Source organism: Oryx dammah, unplaced genomic scaffold (assembly GCF_014754425.2).
Source record: "Oryx dammah isolate SB20612 unplaced genomic scaffold, SCBI_Odam_1.1 HiC_scaffold_12, whole genome shotgun sequence".
Taxonomy (NCBI): domain Eukaryota; kingdom Metazoa; phylum Chordata; class Mammalia; order Artiodactyla; family Bovidae; genus Oryx; species Oryx dammah.
In genome coordinates, this window is record NW_024070196.1 from 44216373 (window position 1) to 44234590 (window position 18218).

At 52.0% G+C, this 18218-nt stretch overlaps 1 long non-coding RNA gene across 1 annotated transcript; it reads right to left on the bottom strand.

Annotated features, from left to right (window-relative positions):
- Positions 1-212: 212 nt before the first annotated feature.
- Positions 213-16251, bottom strand: LOC120871540. The gene is made up of 4 exons (XR_005723047.1): positions 16241-16251; positions 13151-13162; positions 1366-1373; positions 213-328 (listed from the first exon to the last, which is right to left on the bottom strand). It is a non-coding gene; the product is annotated as an uncharacterized LOC120871540 (long non-coding RNA).
- Between the last annotated feature and the right edge of the window lie 1967 nt (positions 16252-18218).

The following is an 18218-nucleotide window of genomic DNA, read 5'->3' on the forward strand; positions in this document are numbered from 1 at the left end:
AAAACAGGCCAGGAGCTGGGGGCTCCATTTTCATCCTTATTAGTAATCAGTGATGGCTGATGTATTAATATTAACACACTGGGTTCCTCCAAAGGGCCCAGCCATGTAATTTACCTTTTACACGCATTCATTCTTTTTTTTTTTTTTTTGCAGCCCCAGACTTTAATTAGAGGAGGAAGGATCTACTAGAATAAGAAAAGGTACAGTGAGAGTGGGAGCAGAGGAGCCTTAGCAGGTGGGAGGCCTTGGCTGGGACATTCTGGAGGACTCACCTGTCCACCTCTAGCACAGGCACTGCACTGACAGACAAGGAGAAACAGCGGCCACTCTCTGCTCACGTCGTCATGAAGCATGTAAACCTGTGGCATAAAATCTTCTCCACCTCATCAGCCTGTTGCACAGCAATGCCGACCTGGATGGAGCTGATGGAGCCCCCAGTCAGAACTTTTCCTTCTTCCTGCCAATGGTCATGGGTGATAGCAGGAGCTCTTGGCTACTCCTGACCTCCTCTTCCGGCTTGCTGTGTCCTTCCGTGACCTGGGAGGAGCAATTCTCGAGGCAGAGGGCAGCCTGCAGTGTGGCCCACACTGCCCTCAACTATGCGTGGAGAAAGTCGGTCATTGCAGGTACTAGCTAGGCTGGAAAGCCTAGATGTGATTATTCTTCAAATCTCACAACCTGGGCTTCCCTGGAGGTCCACTGGATAAGAATCCGCCTGCCAGGTTAGATCCCTGGTCCAGAAAGATTCCACATGCCCAGAGCAACTAAGCCCGTGGGCAACAACTACTGAAACCCTAGAGCCTGTGCTCTGCAACAAGAGAAGCCACCGCAATAAGAAGCTCACGCACCACAGCCAACAGTAAGCCCCTGCTCGCTGCAACTAAGAGAAAGCCCATGCGCGGCAACAAAGATCCAGCTTGACCAAAAACATGCAAATAAATAAAAACACATTGCTTCTTTTCTATTTAAAAAAACTCACAACGTTAGGTAGAAAGCAAGCTCCGTTTCTCAGTCCCAGAAAGGGAGTCAAGAGAGCTGAAGTGCTCTGCTCAAGGCCATGAGCCCTCATTGGCTATCGTGGGTCAGTCACACTGTGCGTGTACCCCTGCGTGCTGAGTCCCTTCAGTCGTGTCTGACTCTGTGAGACCCTGTGGACTGTAGCCCTCCCGGCTCCTCTGTCCACGGGAGTCTCCAGGCAAGAATACTGGAGTGGGTTGCCATGCCCTCCTCCAGGGGATCTTCCCGACCCAGGGATTGAATCTCTTACGTCTCCTGCATTGGCAGGCGGGTTACCACTAGCGCCACCTGGGAAGTCCGCATCATACCTGTATTCCCCCCCAAAATGCACACATTGACAGTCCAAACCCCAGTGGCTCAGAATGTGACGCCACTAGGAAATAGAGTCCTTGCGATGTAATTAGTCAAGTTAAGATGAGGTCATACTGGAGCGGGGTGGGCCCTAGTCCATGAGACTAGTGTCTTCAGAAAAAGGGGAGGTTTGGACACAGACATGCACCAGGGAGAGGGCCACGTGGAGACAGGTGCAGAGTAGGTGAGGCGCCAAGCCAAGGACACCAAGGACTGCCCGCAGCCCCTGGGGGAGCCTCAGAGAACCAGCCCTGAGACTCTGGATCCAGGAAGCTACCTCCTCCAGTGAGGGGGCTGTGGGCCATTCCGTCAGCAAGCTCTGAGCACTGGCTGCTCCCCAGAGCTGCGTGGGTCTCCGAGCTGTGGGGATGACGGTTTCCACACGCAGAGCAAGTCCCAGTGAGCAATTTCCTTTGATAAAGTCGTTAAGAAAATTATATGTAGTACTGAAATTATATAACTGTTATTACAGCTTGTTTAAAAATTATTTGGATTTAATTGATCAATTAGATTAAATTATATAGTAGTGAAAGCTGGCAAAGCCCCAGGCCGGAGCTTGCAGAATCGAGAAGCCCACGCTCCTGGCTCCGGAAGCCTTGAAGCAGCACAGATCTTTTTTTTCCTAATGAGATTGTTACAGGTTATTTTAGATGGCTTGTGTGGAATGACACGCAGGGGGGCATTCCTGTTTGTGAATGGCCTCAGGACGTCCGGGTTGGCGGGTCACATGACAAGGCTCACGGTGGTGTGTGCATGCTGTAACTACAGCATTGGCAGTCAGTCTATGATGCACACCCAGCAGAAGGCGTCCATGTGCAAACCCCACTGTTTGTCTGTCTTCCTATTTTCCCACCTTCTCAGGACACCCTTGCAGATGGCTGAGCCCCTAGAGATCCAGAGACCACCATGCGGAACACTGAATGGCCAGCTTCCTGACAACAGGTAACTTTGTATACAGGTGGCCCCAGTCGTCCCCACCGCTGTGATCTCCTTCAGCAAAGTCTCAGACCTGGGGCCCACATTGCCAGTTCCAGTGACCATTGCCTGGGGCATCATGGGTGAGCCCATGGGGGACACGCGTGCAGGTGTGTGGGGCCATGTCTGCAGCTGCTGCTGTGGGCAGAGGACAAGTGAGGTCTGGGAGCGCCCTCTTGTCCATCTGCTGCCCTCCTAGGTACCCCTTTGGCTAAATATGATCTCACTGGGTGGGCGATGGGAAGAACTGCACAACTGTTTTCTTTTCCAGCACAAGAAAGCATTGATTGACCTAAAAATTAACTCAGAGCTATGACAGGGTGGGAAGTCTGGTGTCCTTCAAGGCTTGAAACAATTCAGCCACCCACATTCTCTCTCTGCTGTCTGCTCCAGCACCCCCGTCTCTGTTAACTCAGTGAGTAATTGAGGGTTTGATTAGAGCTCACTGCCAGCTTGCCTTCAGCAACATCCCAAGCTAGCCCCATCCCCTCCTTTCTGGATCTGTATTTGCAGACACCCCAAAACTCCAGCAGGGCAACTTCTCAGGGGTAAGACCCTCACCTCAGGACTAGGTCCCCACCCTGACAGGAGCTTGTTAGGGTCCCCTAGAGACCCTCAGATCCTCAGCAGGGGTGCTGGTCGGGGGTCAGTTCTACACTGGCCACCCCGTGTGTGTGTGTCCACTGGCTTCTCTGAGGAACTGTGCAGCTCACCTCTCCTCTGTCCCAGGAAACAAGCGCCAGGCACTGTCCCCACCCTAGGGAAGCCCAGAGTCTGAGCTGGAGGCAAAGCCAAGACACACACACCCAGGACCCCTGAAATCCTTCTTCTCTGTGACAAGAACAGTGAAGGACAGTGAGAGAAACAGAATGTGGGGGCTCAGATGGGGGTCAGAGCACGCTTGGGGGTGAGGACACTGGAGTTGGGGCTTGACAGGAGAGCCAGATAAACACCACACACAGCAGTCAGCAGATCAAGGGCACCTGGAGCTAGGCCTCTGAGACAAACAAGACGAATAGCTTGTGGGCATGTGGACACCCACTTAAGCGTTCTTCCTCCCTTTATGCACCACAGAGGGTGCATTGACACCCACCTCTGCACTTTGGAAGTGCTCTCACCATCCAGCAGCTCTTGGGACTGTTCCTGTTGGCGAAAAGAAAGCCAGAAGCAGGGCAGTGAAGTGACAATGACAGCACCTGCCCAGAGCTGGCTGTCCTGGAAGGAGCTCAGAGATGTCTGATTTATGAGCAATGCATACACGCATTTGGGGCCAGCTCACTCCTTCACACTAAATGAAATGAAAGGCAGTGGCTGGGGCACTGTGTCCAAGAGCACACACATGTACAGATGACGGTCGTAGCTCCTCCAGCTGATGCCTCTGTTCTCTGGCCTATCTTGAGGAAAACAGAGTTGGGGAGACTGCTCAGAGGGCAGAGGAATGGCAGAGCTTGCAGGGGAGCCCACATCCTACCCCGACTCCCGCTGCATGGCTCCTCAATGTCACCAACAGTGCTGAGCCTTCCTGCCACCAGCTTGGACAAAGTGCTTGGGAAGTAAAGGTCCTTTTGTGATTCCTGGGGAGGCTCTCTCTTAGAACCAAGAAATCACCTCTTGGAACCACAGTACAGCTGGGTTTCTATAAGGAAAATTTTGTTAACAAGCACCAGTCCCAGTCCAACAAGCTTAATCAAAACAGGAAAGGTGCTGATTTATATAACCAGGGGTTGTATGATGGAACCAGGGCTTCAGGAACAGCTGGATCCAGGGGCTTAAATGATATTGTTACAATTTACACGTGTGTGTGTGTGTAGTCTATTATCATTATTCTCAGTAGTTATATTCTATAAAGTCACTGCAAATACTGAATTAGTGGATACTATTGTTCTTAGGGGTAAAACAGAGTCAGGTTCCTGTGAACTTCTGGGCATAGCATTTTCATCAACTAATCAACATATAACGTTACTTATGTATGTTTCTCTTTGTGCACTAAGTCGCTCTAGTCGTGTCCGACTCTTTGTGACACTATGGTCTGTAGCCCACCAGGCTCCTCTGTCTCTGGGATTCTCCAGGCAAGAACACTGGAGTGGGTTGCCCTGCCCTCCTCCAGGGGATCTTCCCGACCAAGGAATCTCTTACATCTGCATCTCTTATATCTCCTGCATTGGCAGGCAGCTTCTTTACCACTGGTGTTAAAGATACTTTAATCTGTGTTGTTTATTCGGGAACACGGGCCTGGTGTTCACAGACTGTAATCACTCCAGAACAAAATCCATCTAATATGCATTTTCTCAGTGGCACGTCACAGCCTTCTTCTCCTTAAGACACCGGATGACACTTCAGCTCTGTGCTTGGGGCTGTTTTAAACAGTGAACTCACCCACAAAAAGCACAAAAATGGAAAAAACATGGCCATAAACAGGAAGGGCACTTGCTCACAGTCCCAGAGCTGACACAAAATAGCAGCGTCACCTGGCTTCACCCCTGCCAGGAACATGCATGTCGGGGCCAATCTCATCTCTCCTGCTCAGTCACGTTCTGAGTGACTAGCAAGAACCATCAGTATTGATTGTGGATTGATAGATGGTATTGATAGATGGATTCTGCTGGGCAGGCACATTTGCAAGTACAGAATCCTTCAACGGTGGGGAATGAATCCATGCATGAGGATGAATGCATGATGCATGGATTACCTACACGCTGTGTTGTTTGTTTGCGTTTATTTCCCTCTTCCTCCCCTCCCTCCAGCCCTCTGTTCTGCTGCCCTGGGTGCTGACTATATTCACAGGCAGGCTCCCTCCTGGAATTGCTAGCAGGACCCCCAGATAGACATCTCATCTTCTTAGTGACCCCAGCAGAGACAGAAAGTGCAGGCAGCCCTCCAGCCACAGCCAGGCGGGTGTCCCGCCACACCCCAGACAGTGAGTCAGCCCATGTGACCTGGGTTCTGGTTTCTGGGCCCACGGATTAGAGGTGGGGAGAGTCTGACATTAGCCCACCTTCCTGTGGTCATTACATGGAAAAAGGCCTTGTTTCTGGCCATAGTGGGGAGGGCATCTGGGGCCTGAATGCCAGTGTGATGGGGAGCAAGGGGTTAACAAGGGGCCAGGGTTGTGAGGTTGAGGTATCGGGGCAGCTGGATCCGTAACCTCTGCCGGTGTCTGTGGTGTGAACACTACCGCCGTGACCAGTTTCAAGCCCCCCAGCATGATGTCAACCAGCTCCCAGAGTCCTGAGAACTGAGTGATTGGCTCCTGGCCTGACTGTGTTCCCACTTACTGGGCAGCTGCTCTGGGTGAAGAACAGGCGTGAGCCCCGTGGGGTCTCCGGAGAAGCTGCCCCGGGTGTCTCAGACACAATGTCAACCCCCAGCATTTAAACATATGCTGCTTCTTGCTGACGCTTAAACACTGAGAAATTCCACGTGGAATCTGAAACTTCTAGTTTTCTTGAAAACTTTGGAATTTCTGATAACATTGGGGCCACAGTTGGCCAGCCATGAGATTTGTGAATCCCTGGCACCAGCGAGGACCGTATCAAGTGAGGGACTTCCCTGGTGGTACAGTGGATGAGAATCCACCCGCCAGTGCAGGGGCTATGAGTTCAATCGCTGATTTGGGAGGATTCCATGTGCTCTGGAGCAATTAAGCGCCTGTGCCACAAATACTGAAACCCGAGTGCCTAGAGCCTGTGCTCTGCAACAAGAGAAATCACTGTAATAAGGAGCCCGCACAGCATAACTAGAGAGCAGCTCCCACTTGCCACAAGTAGAGAAAGCCCTCATGCAGCAAGGGAGACCCAGCACAACCAAAAAAAAATCAAATGAAATAAAGTCACTCCCCTCCTCCCACCCCTGCAGACATTCCCTGTCTAATCTCATGATGGCAGGGACCACCATAGACTATACAGGAAAATAAGACTTCCTTCATTTATTCTGATGTCAATTGTTACTGTTTATATTTGAAGCTTGTTTTATAGTCTGCATATGTGTTTCCTGAGGGCTGAAAACCACCGGAGTTTATCCTCTCATCTTCAAAGCCAGAAGCCCGAGACCTGGGTATCAGAGGGCTGGTTCCTCCCGGGGCTCTGAGTGTTTCTGGAGTGGGGGTGGTCCTGGGTCTGTGCACCACACACTCTGGTCTCTGCTCTGGACTCTCCTGGCCTCCTCCTGTGAGCCTGTGAGCCCCTGCCCGCTTTCTCTCCTCTCTTAGGGAGCTCCCGCAGCTGCAAAGCCCACCCTAATCCAAGATGATTCATCTCAAGATTCTCACTCCAATTCCATCTGCAAAGAACCTGTCTCCAAAAGTTGTCACCACAGGCCCCTGGGGTTGGCACATGGGCATGTTTTTGGGGGGCTGCCATTCAGCCACTGCAATCAGAGGCCATCGGGCCTCAGGCTGCCCACGCCCACCCACTCCCTGCCCCGTTCTCCTGCTTCAGTAAGGCCCCTGGAAGGCAGTGCAGGGACTTCAGAGGAGAAGCCATGTCTGCCCCCCACCCCTGCTCCCAGTCTAGGCTCAGGGTTACCCGAATCCCCAGGAGAACAACAAGCCCCCCTCCGCCCCTTCTTCCTGGACATCCGTGTGCACCTCTTCCAGGGAGAAACCTGAAGCACAACCCCCCTCATTTCCTGCCACCAAACCCCAGCCCCGCCCTTGCCTCCTTTCTCTATTGGGGGTCCCCCATCGTCCCCTGCCGGGGAGCCTCTTCCTGGCTTCAGAAGCCCCACCCTCTGGTAGCACCTGCACCCTCTCTTGGCACTCCTGCAAGTCCAACCTCTCCTTGGAACACTCCCCAGCCACACAGAAAACACCCAGGTTTCTCTTCCTTTGATGAGCTCTCACCCTGCTCCGCGCCCCCTGGACCACCTGCCACATCGCAGAAAGCCTGACCTTTTCCAATACAGCGTGAGGATGCCCTCCATGATTAGAATGTGCCCCTCTCATCCGGGACACATTCAAGCCCTGCCATGGGCCACACACGTCTGGCTTCCCTGCCTTGTTCCTAACGCCCCTTCCCCCTTTCTTGCGGAGGCTCATCTGCTCCAGCCTGTTCTGGTAACAGAAGGTTCCCTGGTACGTAGCGCCCGTCCTCACTGAGCGCTCCTGGGATGACCCTTACCTTCTTCACCTGTCAGGGCCCCCTGTTCTGCCTCTTCCTTCAGGGAGCTGGGGGGCCCGCCATCTACTCAGATCCCCTCTGCTGTGCACAGTCGCGAGCTCTTCCCTCTGCGCAGGATCCGATGTTCCGTGTGAGTGAGGCTGGGTCTCCAGCTTCCGAGGGTCGAGCGGTGGTGGGGGTGGGGTGGGGGTGGGGTGGCAGCTTCTGTGTCTGGTTCAGTGAAGGGGCTGGGCCCCCTCTGCTGGTGCTGGGGTCCCCATGGCTCCTCAGGCAGGGCTAGGGCTTCTGCACTCAGCTGGCCTGTGCGGGGGGCGCTCACAGCCACCCTGGGATACTTAGACTGCATGATGGCAGCACAGGGAGGGTGGAGTGGGTAGATGCTTGTGTCAGGGGGCCCTTGAGAGGCGCTGGGCAGCCTGAGCCCAGGATTACGAGAAGTGAGCGATGCGCCTGAACACAGGCCGCCTGAGAGGTGAGTCCACTTTCAGACCAGGCTTCACGTCTCCACGGCCTGACAACACTTCCAGGCTGTCAAGGTCAGACCCCGGCTCTGTTCTCCAGTTGTACCTACTCAGGGCATGGGAGGCTTTAGATGCGGTCACTTCCACATAGCCCAGGCATGGCGCCCATCCTTTGTGCTCAGAAGAACCCAAATCCACCCAAACATCAGGCTTTCATCCCGAGATGGTGCACTGGGGCCTCAGCCTCTGACTCTGGCCTTCCTTTCTGCAAAACAGACTTGGTGATCTGTGCAAAACAGCATTTTCCCTGCCCACCTGGCAGCGCTGCCCACTCCTGCTGAATCAGTTAGGTCCTCACCATGAGAGGGAGGCATACAGGAATGCGCACACACAATCACACACACCGCATGTGTGTGCAAGCACATACAACACAGCTCCACCCGCAATACGCACCCCACATACACACAGTGCCCACTCAAACACATATGCACATATCTGATAAAAAGGGGTCCCTATCCCATCCTGAAACAACACTACAATCTCCTTGCATACTTGTCTCTGTTCACGTTTTGGAAGGACAAATTGCTAGGCGTGGTTTTACTGTCAAAGGTGAGATGTAATTGCAGGGACTTGGGTCGGCGTTGTTAAGTCACCCCCAGAAAGTGCCCACTTACTTTCCCTGCAGGGGAGACGCAGTCCCCACCCCGCACCCTCCCCACAACCTAATGGTGTTCTTTTAGCCCCAGTCAGATTAGTGGTTGCAGAGGTATTTTATGGATATTTTATTTTGGATTTCTTTGCCAGAGAGGCTGTTTCCCCATAAACGTGTTGGCCATTTGTCTTTCTTCCTTTGTGAACTCTGTTTCTAGGATGGGTGCAGGCCTTCCTGTAGGATATAGGGCAACGCTGGCTCAAGGACACAGTCAGCTTGGCTGAGACATTCCAGCTACACTGCAGACAGGGCTCCTCGGCCCTGGGGCTCCTCCCCCGTGTTGTCCCACAGGTGCCAGCCTGGTCTGAAGGCATCTCTGCCACTTTGGCTTTCTCCCTCCCCACCTCTGCAGGCACTTCTTCCAGCAGATATGCTGTACCTGTCATCTTGGCACGGAACTGTTCCTAGTCTTATACTGGCTTCAGGTATAGATTGATCCAGGAACTCAATCACTGCCTCAGGGTCTTAGCTCTTCCCAACCCAAGGTTCTAGTTTCCCTCGGGCTTGGCTGCCTTGTCCTTTAGGTTATTTCCCTGCAATGGCACGGTTTGCTCCAGAGTCACAGCTCACAGCCCCCCAAATCTGTTTTTCCTGGTCACTCAAGCAGGAGTCTCGGGTCAGCTCTGACCAGATCTGATAGCTCAGCCAGTGTCCGTCTGTGAGCTGACCATAGTCACCAGCACAACACACCATCTGATCCACCCATCTGATGCCCGCCTGGTGCCAGGGTTGACCCAAGACTTCTTGCACAACCCAGTCATGCAAATCCCTGGATGAGGCTGAATGAGGGGAGGTCCTCCCAAACAGACACCATTTCCAGAAGAAGGGGTGATAGGTGAGTAGTGAAATCAATGAGTCTAGAGAAATCACTCCAATCAGTCTCCAGTTGCCCCTGCTAAAGCTGCCTTGCTGAGCAGCCAGGGGACCTTTTAAGATAGTTCTTGTTTTCACATGTAGTTTAAAAAGACTGTGTTAAGAAAATGTGTGGTGTGGGTGTGTGTGCATGCAAGTACAAAGGAATATGATTCAGCCTTAAAAAAGGAAATCCTGCCATTTACAACAACATCAGTTCAGTTCAGTTCAGTCATGTCCGACACTTTGTGACCCCATGGACTGCAGCATGCCAGGATTCCCTGTCCATCCCCAACTCCTGGATCTTGCTCAAACTCATGTCCATCAAGTCAGTGATGCCATCCAACCATCTCATCCTCTGTCAACAACATGGATAGACTTAAGTAGCTAAGCCAGACTCAGAAAGACAAACACTGTAAGATCTTGCTCACAGGTGGAATCTGTAAAAAGCTGAAAACATACAAGCCAAGAGCTAGACAGTTGGTGTCAGGAGCTTAGGTGGGGGAAACGGGGAGATGCTGGTCACAGGGTACACAGTTTCCGCTGCAAGATGGGATCTGATGTACATCATGGAGACTATGGTTAACAATACTGTACTGTGTACTTGAAATTTGCTGAGAGTAAATATCAATTATTCTCATGGCATGTGTAGAATGGTACTGACATGGGGTGATGGATGTGCTAATTAGCTTAATTGTGGGGATTGGTTCACAGTGCTTACACACATCAAATCATCATACTGCATACCTTAAATATCTACAATTTTTGTCAATTATACCCCAATAAGCTGGGAAAGAAGCTTCCCCAGTGGCTCAGTGGTGAAGAATCTGCCTACCGATGCAGGAGGTACAAGAGACGTGGGTTCAGTCCCTGGGTTGGGAAAATCCCCTGGAGGAGGGCATGGCAACCCTCCTCCACTCCAGTATTCTTGCCTGGGAAATCCCATGGACAGGAGCCTGGCGGGCTACAGTCCACGGGGGTTGCAAAGAGTCAGACGTGACTGAAGCAACTGAGCGTGCACAGTACGCAAGCTGGGAAAACGCCTTAGCTTACTGTGTGAGTGTTCTGTGTCTGCATCCTTCAGCTCTGCCCTGAGGTTGGAGCTGCAGGACACGCCTCCAGGAGAGGGGCCCTTTCCCACAGGCCTGCTCCTCACTCCTGTGCCACTGTGTGTTCTCAAGCTTTCAGGCCACGAATGTCCAGGCTGAACAATCCCAGCCTCTCAGGGCTGTGGGTGGTGTGAGGCCACTGTCACTCACTCACCTGAGCCCCATGCTGCTCTGAGAGCCTCGGCCCATGACGGCCGGCCTTGGCGACTGCATGGGTAACACACTGAGGCTGTCAGTGACCCGCTGGTTTGCACTGGGGTGGCCCCCTGCAAAGGCTTCACGCCTCCCTCTGCTTGGATAGGACCTCACGAAGGCTGGGTAGTGAATCCACTGGGAGCCGTGGGTCCCTGCAAACCGAGAACAGTGTATTTTCAAGTCAGCCTGGGTTATTAGAACCTTTCGAAGAACCCAATAAGGGTGGGCTGGCCAGCTTACAGGTCTACTCCAAGCCTGAAAGTCGATGAGAATGAAAACTGTTTGATGAATATTTCTTCCTCTGACAGAAAGAACAGCATCCAGTAACAGCCTTTTCCAGCTGAAATGTTCTCTGTAAGCTTTGAGCTAATTCTACCTATAGCAGGAGCGAAATCAAAGATCTCCCTCTGGGAACGACGGTAATTTCATGTTCCTAATGCAAAGATGTCTGGTTCTCTTTGATGATGCGCAGACCCAGGTCACAGCACTTTCCAGCATGACAGCAGCAGGAACCCAGGACAAAGGCCCTTTGTCGTGGTCCTCCCTGGGCCTCAGGGACTGGCTAGAGCCCCCACCTCCTTTATCCTGTCCTGGCAGAAAAGCAGCACCTCGAAATGTGCCCTTCAGGTAAGGGAGAGGTGGCAACCCTGGGCCTGCATAACCAAGACCCTTCACTCAGGATGTCTTGAGATTCAAGCTTGCTTCCAATGAGGCAGAGCCTGCTGGTGAGGGTGCAGACGTGGATACGCATATAACTGGGGGTATAACTGCCCTCATGCCAATCTGGGCTGTGTGGCTCCCCCATCGAGTGGCCTGGCTGATCACTTCATGTCTCTGAGCTTCAGTTTCCTTGTTTGAAAATTGAGAGTGACAACACCCTTGCCAGCCTGGTTCCCAGGAGTTCCTGGGAAAGGACAGTTGAGCTGGAGCATGGGAGTACAGGGCAAGGTGTTGAGGAAATTGTGCCAGTTTCCATCTTATTGAAGGTGGTGATGGGGTGATGGGGAGAAGCAAGAGGATGCTGGGAACGCAGAGGAGGGCAAGTGTGCAGAAGGCCTGGGGTTGGGGGCAGACTGTGTCCTGGAGGCACTAGGCAGCCATGGAGGCGTGTGAGGAAGAGAGGCGCCCTGGATGGAGCTGTGCTCTAGAGGGAATTCTCGTGCCACTACTGGTGATGGATGGCAAAAAGGACTGGGGTCAAGGGAAGCAACTTAAAAGGTGATGAAGACCTGTGACATGTGGTCTGGTTGGAAAGGAAAGCAGGGTGTGGTGGGAATAAGGAATGACAAAGTGGGGACCTCCAAACCCCAGGAAGGATGGAGACTGGGACAGACTACTCGCCTGGATAGTCACAGGAAGCTGGGCGTCTCCATCTCCTGGAGGTCTCTTCTATTCTGGGCTTGTATCTGCAGGCCTCTCTCCTAAGCTCCACTATATGGGAAGAAGATGCCAACTTGGGACATTTGGACAGAAACAGAACGGAGTGTGGGGACAGTTGGTGGATTGTGTTGCAGAAAGATCTGAAAACAAGGCCAGAGGGGTGCCACACTGCAGAGCCGAGCAGGCAGACCAGTCCCCAGAGGAGACGGGGAAGGTGGGGCCACGGGGGGCAGGAGGGAATGCAAGGAAGGTTGGTTCTCCAGCCAGAGAAGAGAGCTTCCGAGAAAGGCGAGCGCCCTGGTGTCGGTGCTGCCGAGATGGGCTGGGCCAGAGTGGCTCCGACCAGTGCACAAAGCCAGACTGGACATTTCCCAGCTGTATGTTCAGTGGTGTCACATTGCCAGCTTGAAACCAGCCATGATGGGAGAATTGACAGCATGGAAATTGGCAAACCTTGCACTTGGTCCTTCCCGCTTTGCTCCAGAGCCAATTGCTAAACACTTACCAGCACAGTTCAAGAGAGCAGTGAAGGAGCTGAGAGGATATCCCTGAGTCTGGCGAGTGTCTTCACGAAAAGCCTTCTGGTGGAAACATGGGGGCACCACAAAAGGGAGAACCAAGGATGTGCATCCAAGCAGGAAGTGAAGGCAGCTGCACCAAGAAGCTCAGCTGCAGAGGGCAGAAGGGAGGGACAGGGATGCAGGAGGCCCTGGGGTCTCTCTACTTCACAGGGGCCAGACTCCAGGTCAGCATGGACCACAGGAGGGGCCCCAGCAGACAGAAGCAGGTGTGGGCAGAGCCAGGCCCACACAAGGTGGGCATAGGTAGGAGGGGGTGGTGCCTTGTGGGCCCTGGCAGAGCCTGAAGCAGTGTTCCCACCTAAGTGAAGTTTCCCCTCCTAGACCAGCAGGACACTCAACTGGCTCTGAGGGCAAGGCCAACCAAATTCATGGGGAGCTCCCTTGCTGCCTCTCTCACAACAAGGGCACCAAGCTGCCTGCAGCTTCTGGCCTTGGAATGCTCTGGGTATCCTGGGCAAAGTGAAGATGCTGGCTGTACCCAGCTCTGAGCAGAGGCCACAAGTGCTCAGGGCAGATCCAGGTCAGAAGTGCTGGGTTTGCAAGTGATAGTCACTAAAAGCTCCTTGCTCACAACAAAGAATGGGAAGATGCATCACCCCTGTTCTCCAGTGAGGATGATAGATGCTCATGGGGGTTAATGAGTCAGGTGACCACAGAAACTGTGCTTGTGGTAGATGATTGAGTGGTTCAGCCAGCCCCAAACTGTGGAGCAGCTTGTTAGGTGTGTCAACTAGGAACGTAGGGTGGAAAGCCTGGCTAATAGTGGCTCAAGTCACAGCAGTTCATTTGTCTCACATAATAAGATTCCACAGGCAAGCAGCCCAGGCCTGGGGAGCTGCCTGGTGATGCTGTCAGGGACCGTCCTCCTTCATTTTTCCTCTTCTGCCTTCTTTAATGGGTGTTGACCTTCATCCGTATGCTTGCAGCTTCGTGGTCGCCAAATGGCTGCTATTCCTCCAGGCATCACATTGAGCTCCAGAGAGGACAGCAGAAGGGGCAAGGGGAATACTGGTCAGATCAGTAGAATCAGTGCCTTTTAACTGAGAAGGAAGTCCTTTCTACAAGCTGCAGCCTGCAGACTTCTGTCTACACTCTAGGCCACAATTGGCTAATATGACCACCTGTCTTGGTGCGTTCTTTCTATAACAAGATATCATAGACTGAGTAGCTTATAAACAGCAGACCCTTATTTCTCATAGTTCTGGGGACTGCAGGTCTAAGATCGAGGCACTAGCGTGGCTGGGTGAGGGCCCTCTCATGGGCCACAGACTGCTGACTTCTGGCTGTGCCCTCGCCTGGTGGACGGGGCAAGAGAACTCTCTGGGGCCTCTTTAATAAGGGCACTAACCTCAACCATGAGGGCTCCATCCTCATGACCTAAGCACCTCCCAAAGGCCAAACCTTCTAATAATACCATCACCTGTAGGGGTTAGGATTTCAACACCTGAACTTTTGGGGAGACACAAGCATTCAGACCACAGACCATCATAGACCTCTCAAGGGTTGGTTTCAACTAATCAAGATTTACTTCTTGGTCTGAAATAGGTGCTTGTGGCCAAGAGGCATTTGCTGTTGCTCTTACATCAGGGAAGGAAAGGAGGTTGGGTAGCAACTGACAGCATCTGCCCCACTGAGACACCAGCCCAGGGTTTATGGTGTTAGTCTCACCTGCTGCTGCTGCTAAGTCGCTTCAGTCGTGTCCGACTCTGTACGACCCCGTAGACGGCAGCCCACCAGGCTCCCCCGTCCCTGGGATTCTCCAGACAAGAACACTGGAGTGGGTTGCCATTTCCTTCTCCAATGCATGAAAGTGAAAAGCAAAAGTGAAGTCGCTCAGTCGTGTCTGATCCTCAGCGACCCCATGGACTGCAGCCTTCCAGGCTCCTCCATCCATGGGATTTTCCAGGTGAGAGTACTGGACTGGGGTGCCATTGCCTTCTCCGGTTAGTCTCACCTACTCAGGTGGTATAGTTGCTAAAACCTAAAAGCAATCAAGAGTTGTTTCCATTCAGATGAGACTCTTGGACCCACCAGAGGTCAGTCCTCCAAGCTGCTGACCTTGAGCCACATCCTTCCAACAGCTGGGAGGTGTGCAGCAAGAGACATTTCATCAGACTGGTTATGGAGAGGCCCCCTCCAGGTGTCCACAAAGAAATATTATCTGTGTCCTTCCCTTGAACCTGGGTGGCGGAGGCCACACTGTGTGACTTCTGAGGCTAGTTCACAAAAGACAGTGTGGCCGGCCCTCTCAGAAATCTTGATCTCAGAACCAGCCTTCATGTTGTGAGGAAACCCAGGCCACACAGAGGGGCCAGTGTGAGAGGAGGGGCCAGCATGAGAACAGGGGCCAGCATGAGAGGAGGGGCGCCCAGCCCAGATCCAGCCTACCACTGGCCACAACTACAGACACCTGAGCAAATGAACCTTCAGATGACCCCATTCCACTGCTTAATGCCAATAGAGGCCTCAGAGATGAGCCTATTCTGTGAGTTCTGCCTTGGTTGTAGACACACCTGCTGAAAGACTGAATGCTGTGGATTTAAGCTGATGTTTGGTGATGGTTTGAATACCCTGATGGAGTAATGATTCAACAGCCCTAGCCTCTGTGATGAAGGGACATCGTGAAGTTAGCATCATGGGTCAGTAGGAAACAGGAGAGATTAACCTTCAATATGGCAAAAGAAAGAATATATTTTAGGGTACTTTACAGGCAGAAGAGGCAGCTGAGTGTAGAGTTTAAAAGTTGAAGCCAGATGGCCTGGGTTGAATCCCACCTCCATCTCTAGTATCTGTGTGACTTTAGGCAATTATGAAAACTCTATGTGCCTCTATTTCCACATCTACAAAATGGGCATAATGGCACCTCCCTTTGAGGGTTGCTATGAGAGTTAAGTGAGTGCCTTTTGTACAGTACTTGGACCAGCATCTGGCATGTGGTCAAACACTCTTTACGTATTTGGTAAATAAATTAAGAGTCAGATACTGAAAGTCTCCCAGATGAGGTTTTTTTCTGTGTGATACCAGTGAGAAATAGACATTTGAACCTGCTGACAATTGCTGTTGGGAAACAGATGAAGCTATTCTGCTGGAGCAGTTGTGAAGCTGGGTCAGCTTCGGGACCCAAGAGATAGAGGTGAGTCAGCTGTGAGGACACTCACAAATTCTATCACCCTTTTAGAATGTCTTGGGGAGAACAGGTAGCAGAGAACAGTACCCAACATCTTTCATTCAGATTAACGCTTCCTTGTTCCCCACCTCCCAGCAAAATCTTTCTCTACCTCTTTCCCCCTCTTTCTCTCCCTCTCCATCTCTCTCACACATCCCTCTGACCTCCCTCCCTTCCCCTTACATTCACTTTCCTGTCGTCCTGTGCTTCTTTCCTCTCTTGACCCAGTGAAACGTGGCCATTCTGCCCAGAGAAGGCAGGTGGTGGCCTGGCCTGCAGATCTCAAATCTCCCTGCCTCTCCTGCCCCTGGGAGCCTGTATCACCTGCCCGAGGACTGCTGTGTCCATCTCTGTAGCTAACGGGCTGTGGGTCTACCAGCTGTCATGGGGAGGGCATCCAAGAGGGGATCTGTGCTAATGAATAGACTGCCAACATCTCTGTTGATTTTTTTTAAAGATTTTTTTGATGCAGACCATTAAAAACAATAACTTTGTTTATTTATAGCTGTGCCGGGTCTTTGTTACTCTCTAGTGGCAGTGCACTGGCTTCTCATTGTGGGGGCTTCTCTTTTTGCAAAGCATGGGCTCTGGGGCACATAGGCTTCAGTAGTGGCAGCACATGAGCTCTGTAGTGGCTCCCAGGCTCTAGAGCACGGGCTCAGCAGTTGTGGTGTGCAGGCTTAGTTGCCCATGGCACATGGGATCTTCTTGGATCAAGGATCGAATCCGTGTCTCTTGCATTAGCAGGTGGATTCTTTACCACTGAGCCACCTGGGAAGCCCTCTGCTGACTCTTTTAAGCTTCCTAGAGTCAAATCTAGTCAAGTCTCAGTCGGGAAGGCAGGACTGAAGTTGGAATCCTGGGGCGTCATTAGCTCCCCACTTCATCTCTGGGCATGAACTGGAGCTGTCGGGGTGTTTCTGCAGCTCAGTGTTTGGAGGTCAATCACTCAGGGAGAACTTGGCCAGCACAACCTCTGCCCTCACCTCAGGCCACTGCCAGCTGAAAATCTCCACCAGGAGGAGCCACGATGATTCAGAAGCTCAAATTTAAATTCTCGGAGGATCTTGGCTCAGGAGCAGACGCGTGAGATCCAACCTCATCAATGAATCTGGTCTTAACCAAAATTCACCACATATTTTTTTTCCACCTTCATCTTCTCTTCTATAAAATGGTTGCTTTAAATTTTAATTTGACAACAATCATGCATTGCTACCCTGGGGAGCCTGGTGATTGGGAGTGTGGCTGGAGGGGAGTTTGGAATAAAATCTTGCTTTTCTGGAAGGTTGCTGTGTGGATCATGAGCGGCCTTTACCCAAATATCTCCAGATTGCCCTGTTCCAAGAGCACAGTAGAATTTCACTTCTATCCCAGCTATTGGTGCTGGGTGGTCCACATGATGCTTTCTGGATGATACATTTTAAGTGGAAATAGCAGGCATCACTTTTTAGACTGGGTGCTTAATGACCTCGTGAGGCCCTCTTGAGCCATCTTCTCCCCTCCATACAGCCGTGGACAATGCTCAAGGTGGCTACTCTCTGAAGACTGGGTCCTGAAGTGAATGGTTAGCAGAACGCCCCTATTGATCCCCATAGATGTAAAGCATGTTTGAGAAATAGCCCTCCATTGTTTGAGCTGTTGAGATTTGGGCATTTGTTTCTACATCACGCAGCCTCTCCTGACTGATACCTTTAGATAATAAAACACAGCATGACATATACTCAGGCTGAATCCTGAATAGGACCTGTCCTCTCCATGAGCCAGGAAAGAATCATCAGGGAGTCCTGACTTTCCATTTGTGGTCCACGAAGGGGCAAGACCCAACTCAAAGTGAATTCTGTTCAGGCCCTAGTGTCGTCTCAAGGTGGACCTCGCAAGGGAGGCTGACTTCAAGGACATTAGAGGACCCAGCACACCCCTTCTGGGGGGTCCCTTTCATGTTTCCATGTTTCCGCCCTCTCGTGGTCTGCACCAGCATGACGTTCATGCTCCTCAAGGTTGCAACAAGACTACCTTCAGTTCAACTCAGTCGCTCAGTCGTGTCTGACTCTTTGAGATCCCATGAATTGCAGCACGCCAGGCCTCCCTGTCCATCACCAACACCCAGAGTTCACTCAGACTCGCGTCCATCAAGTCAGTGATGCCATCCAGCCATCTCATCCTCGGTCGTCCCCTTCTCCTCCTGCCCCCAATCCCTCCCAGCATCAGAGTCTTTTCCAATGAGTCAACTCTTTGCATGAGGTGGCCAAAGTACTGGAGTTTCAGCTTCAGCATCATTCCCTCCAAAGAAATCCCAGGGCTG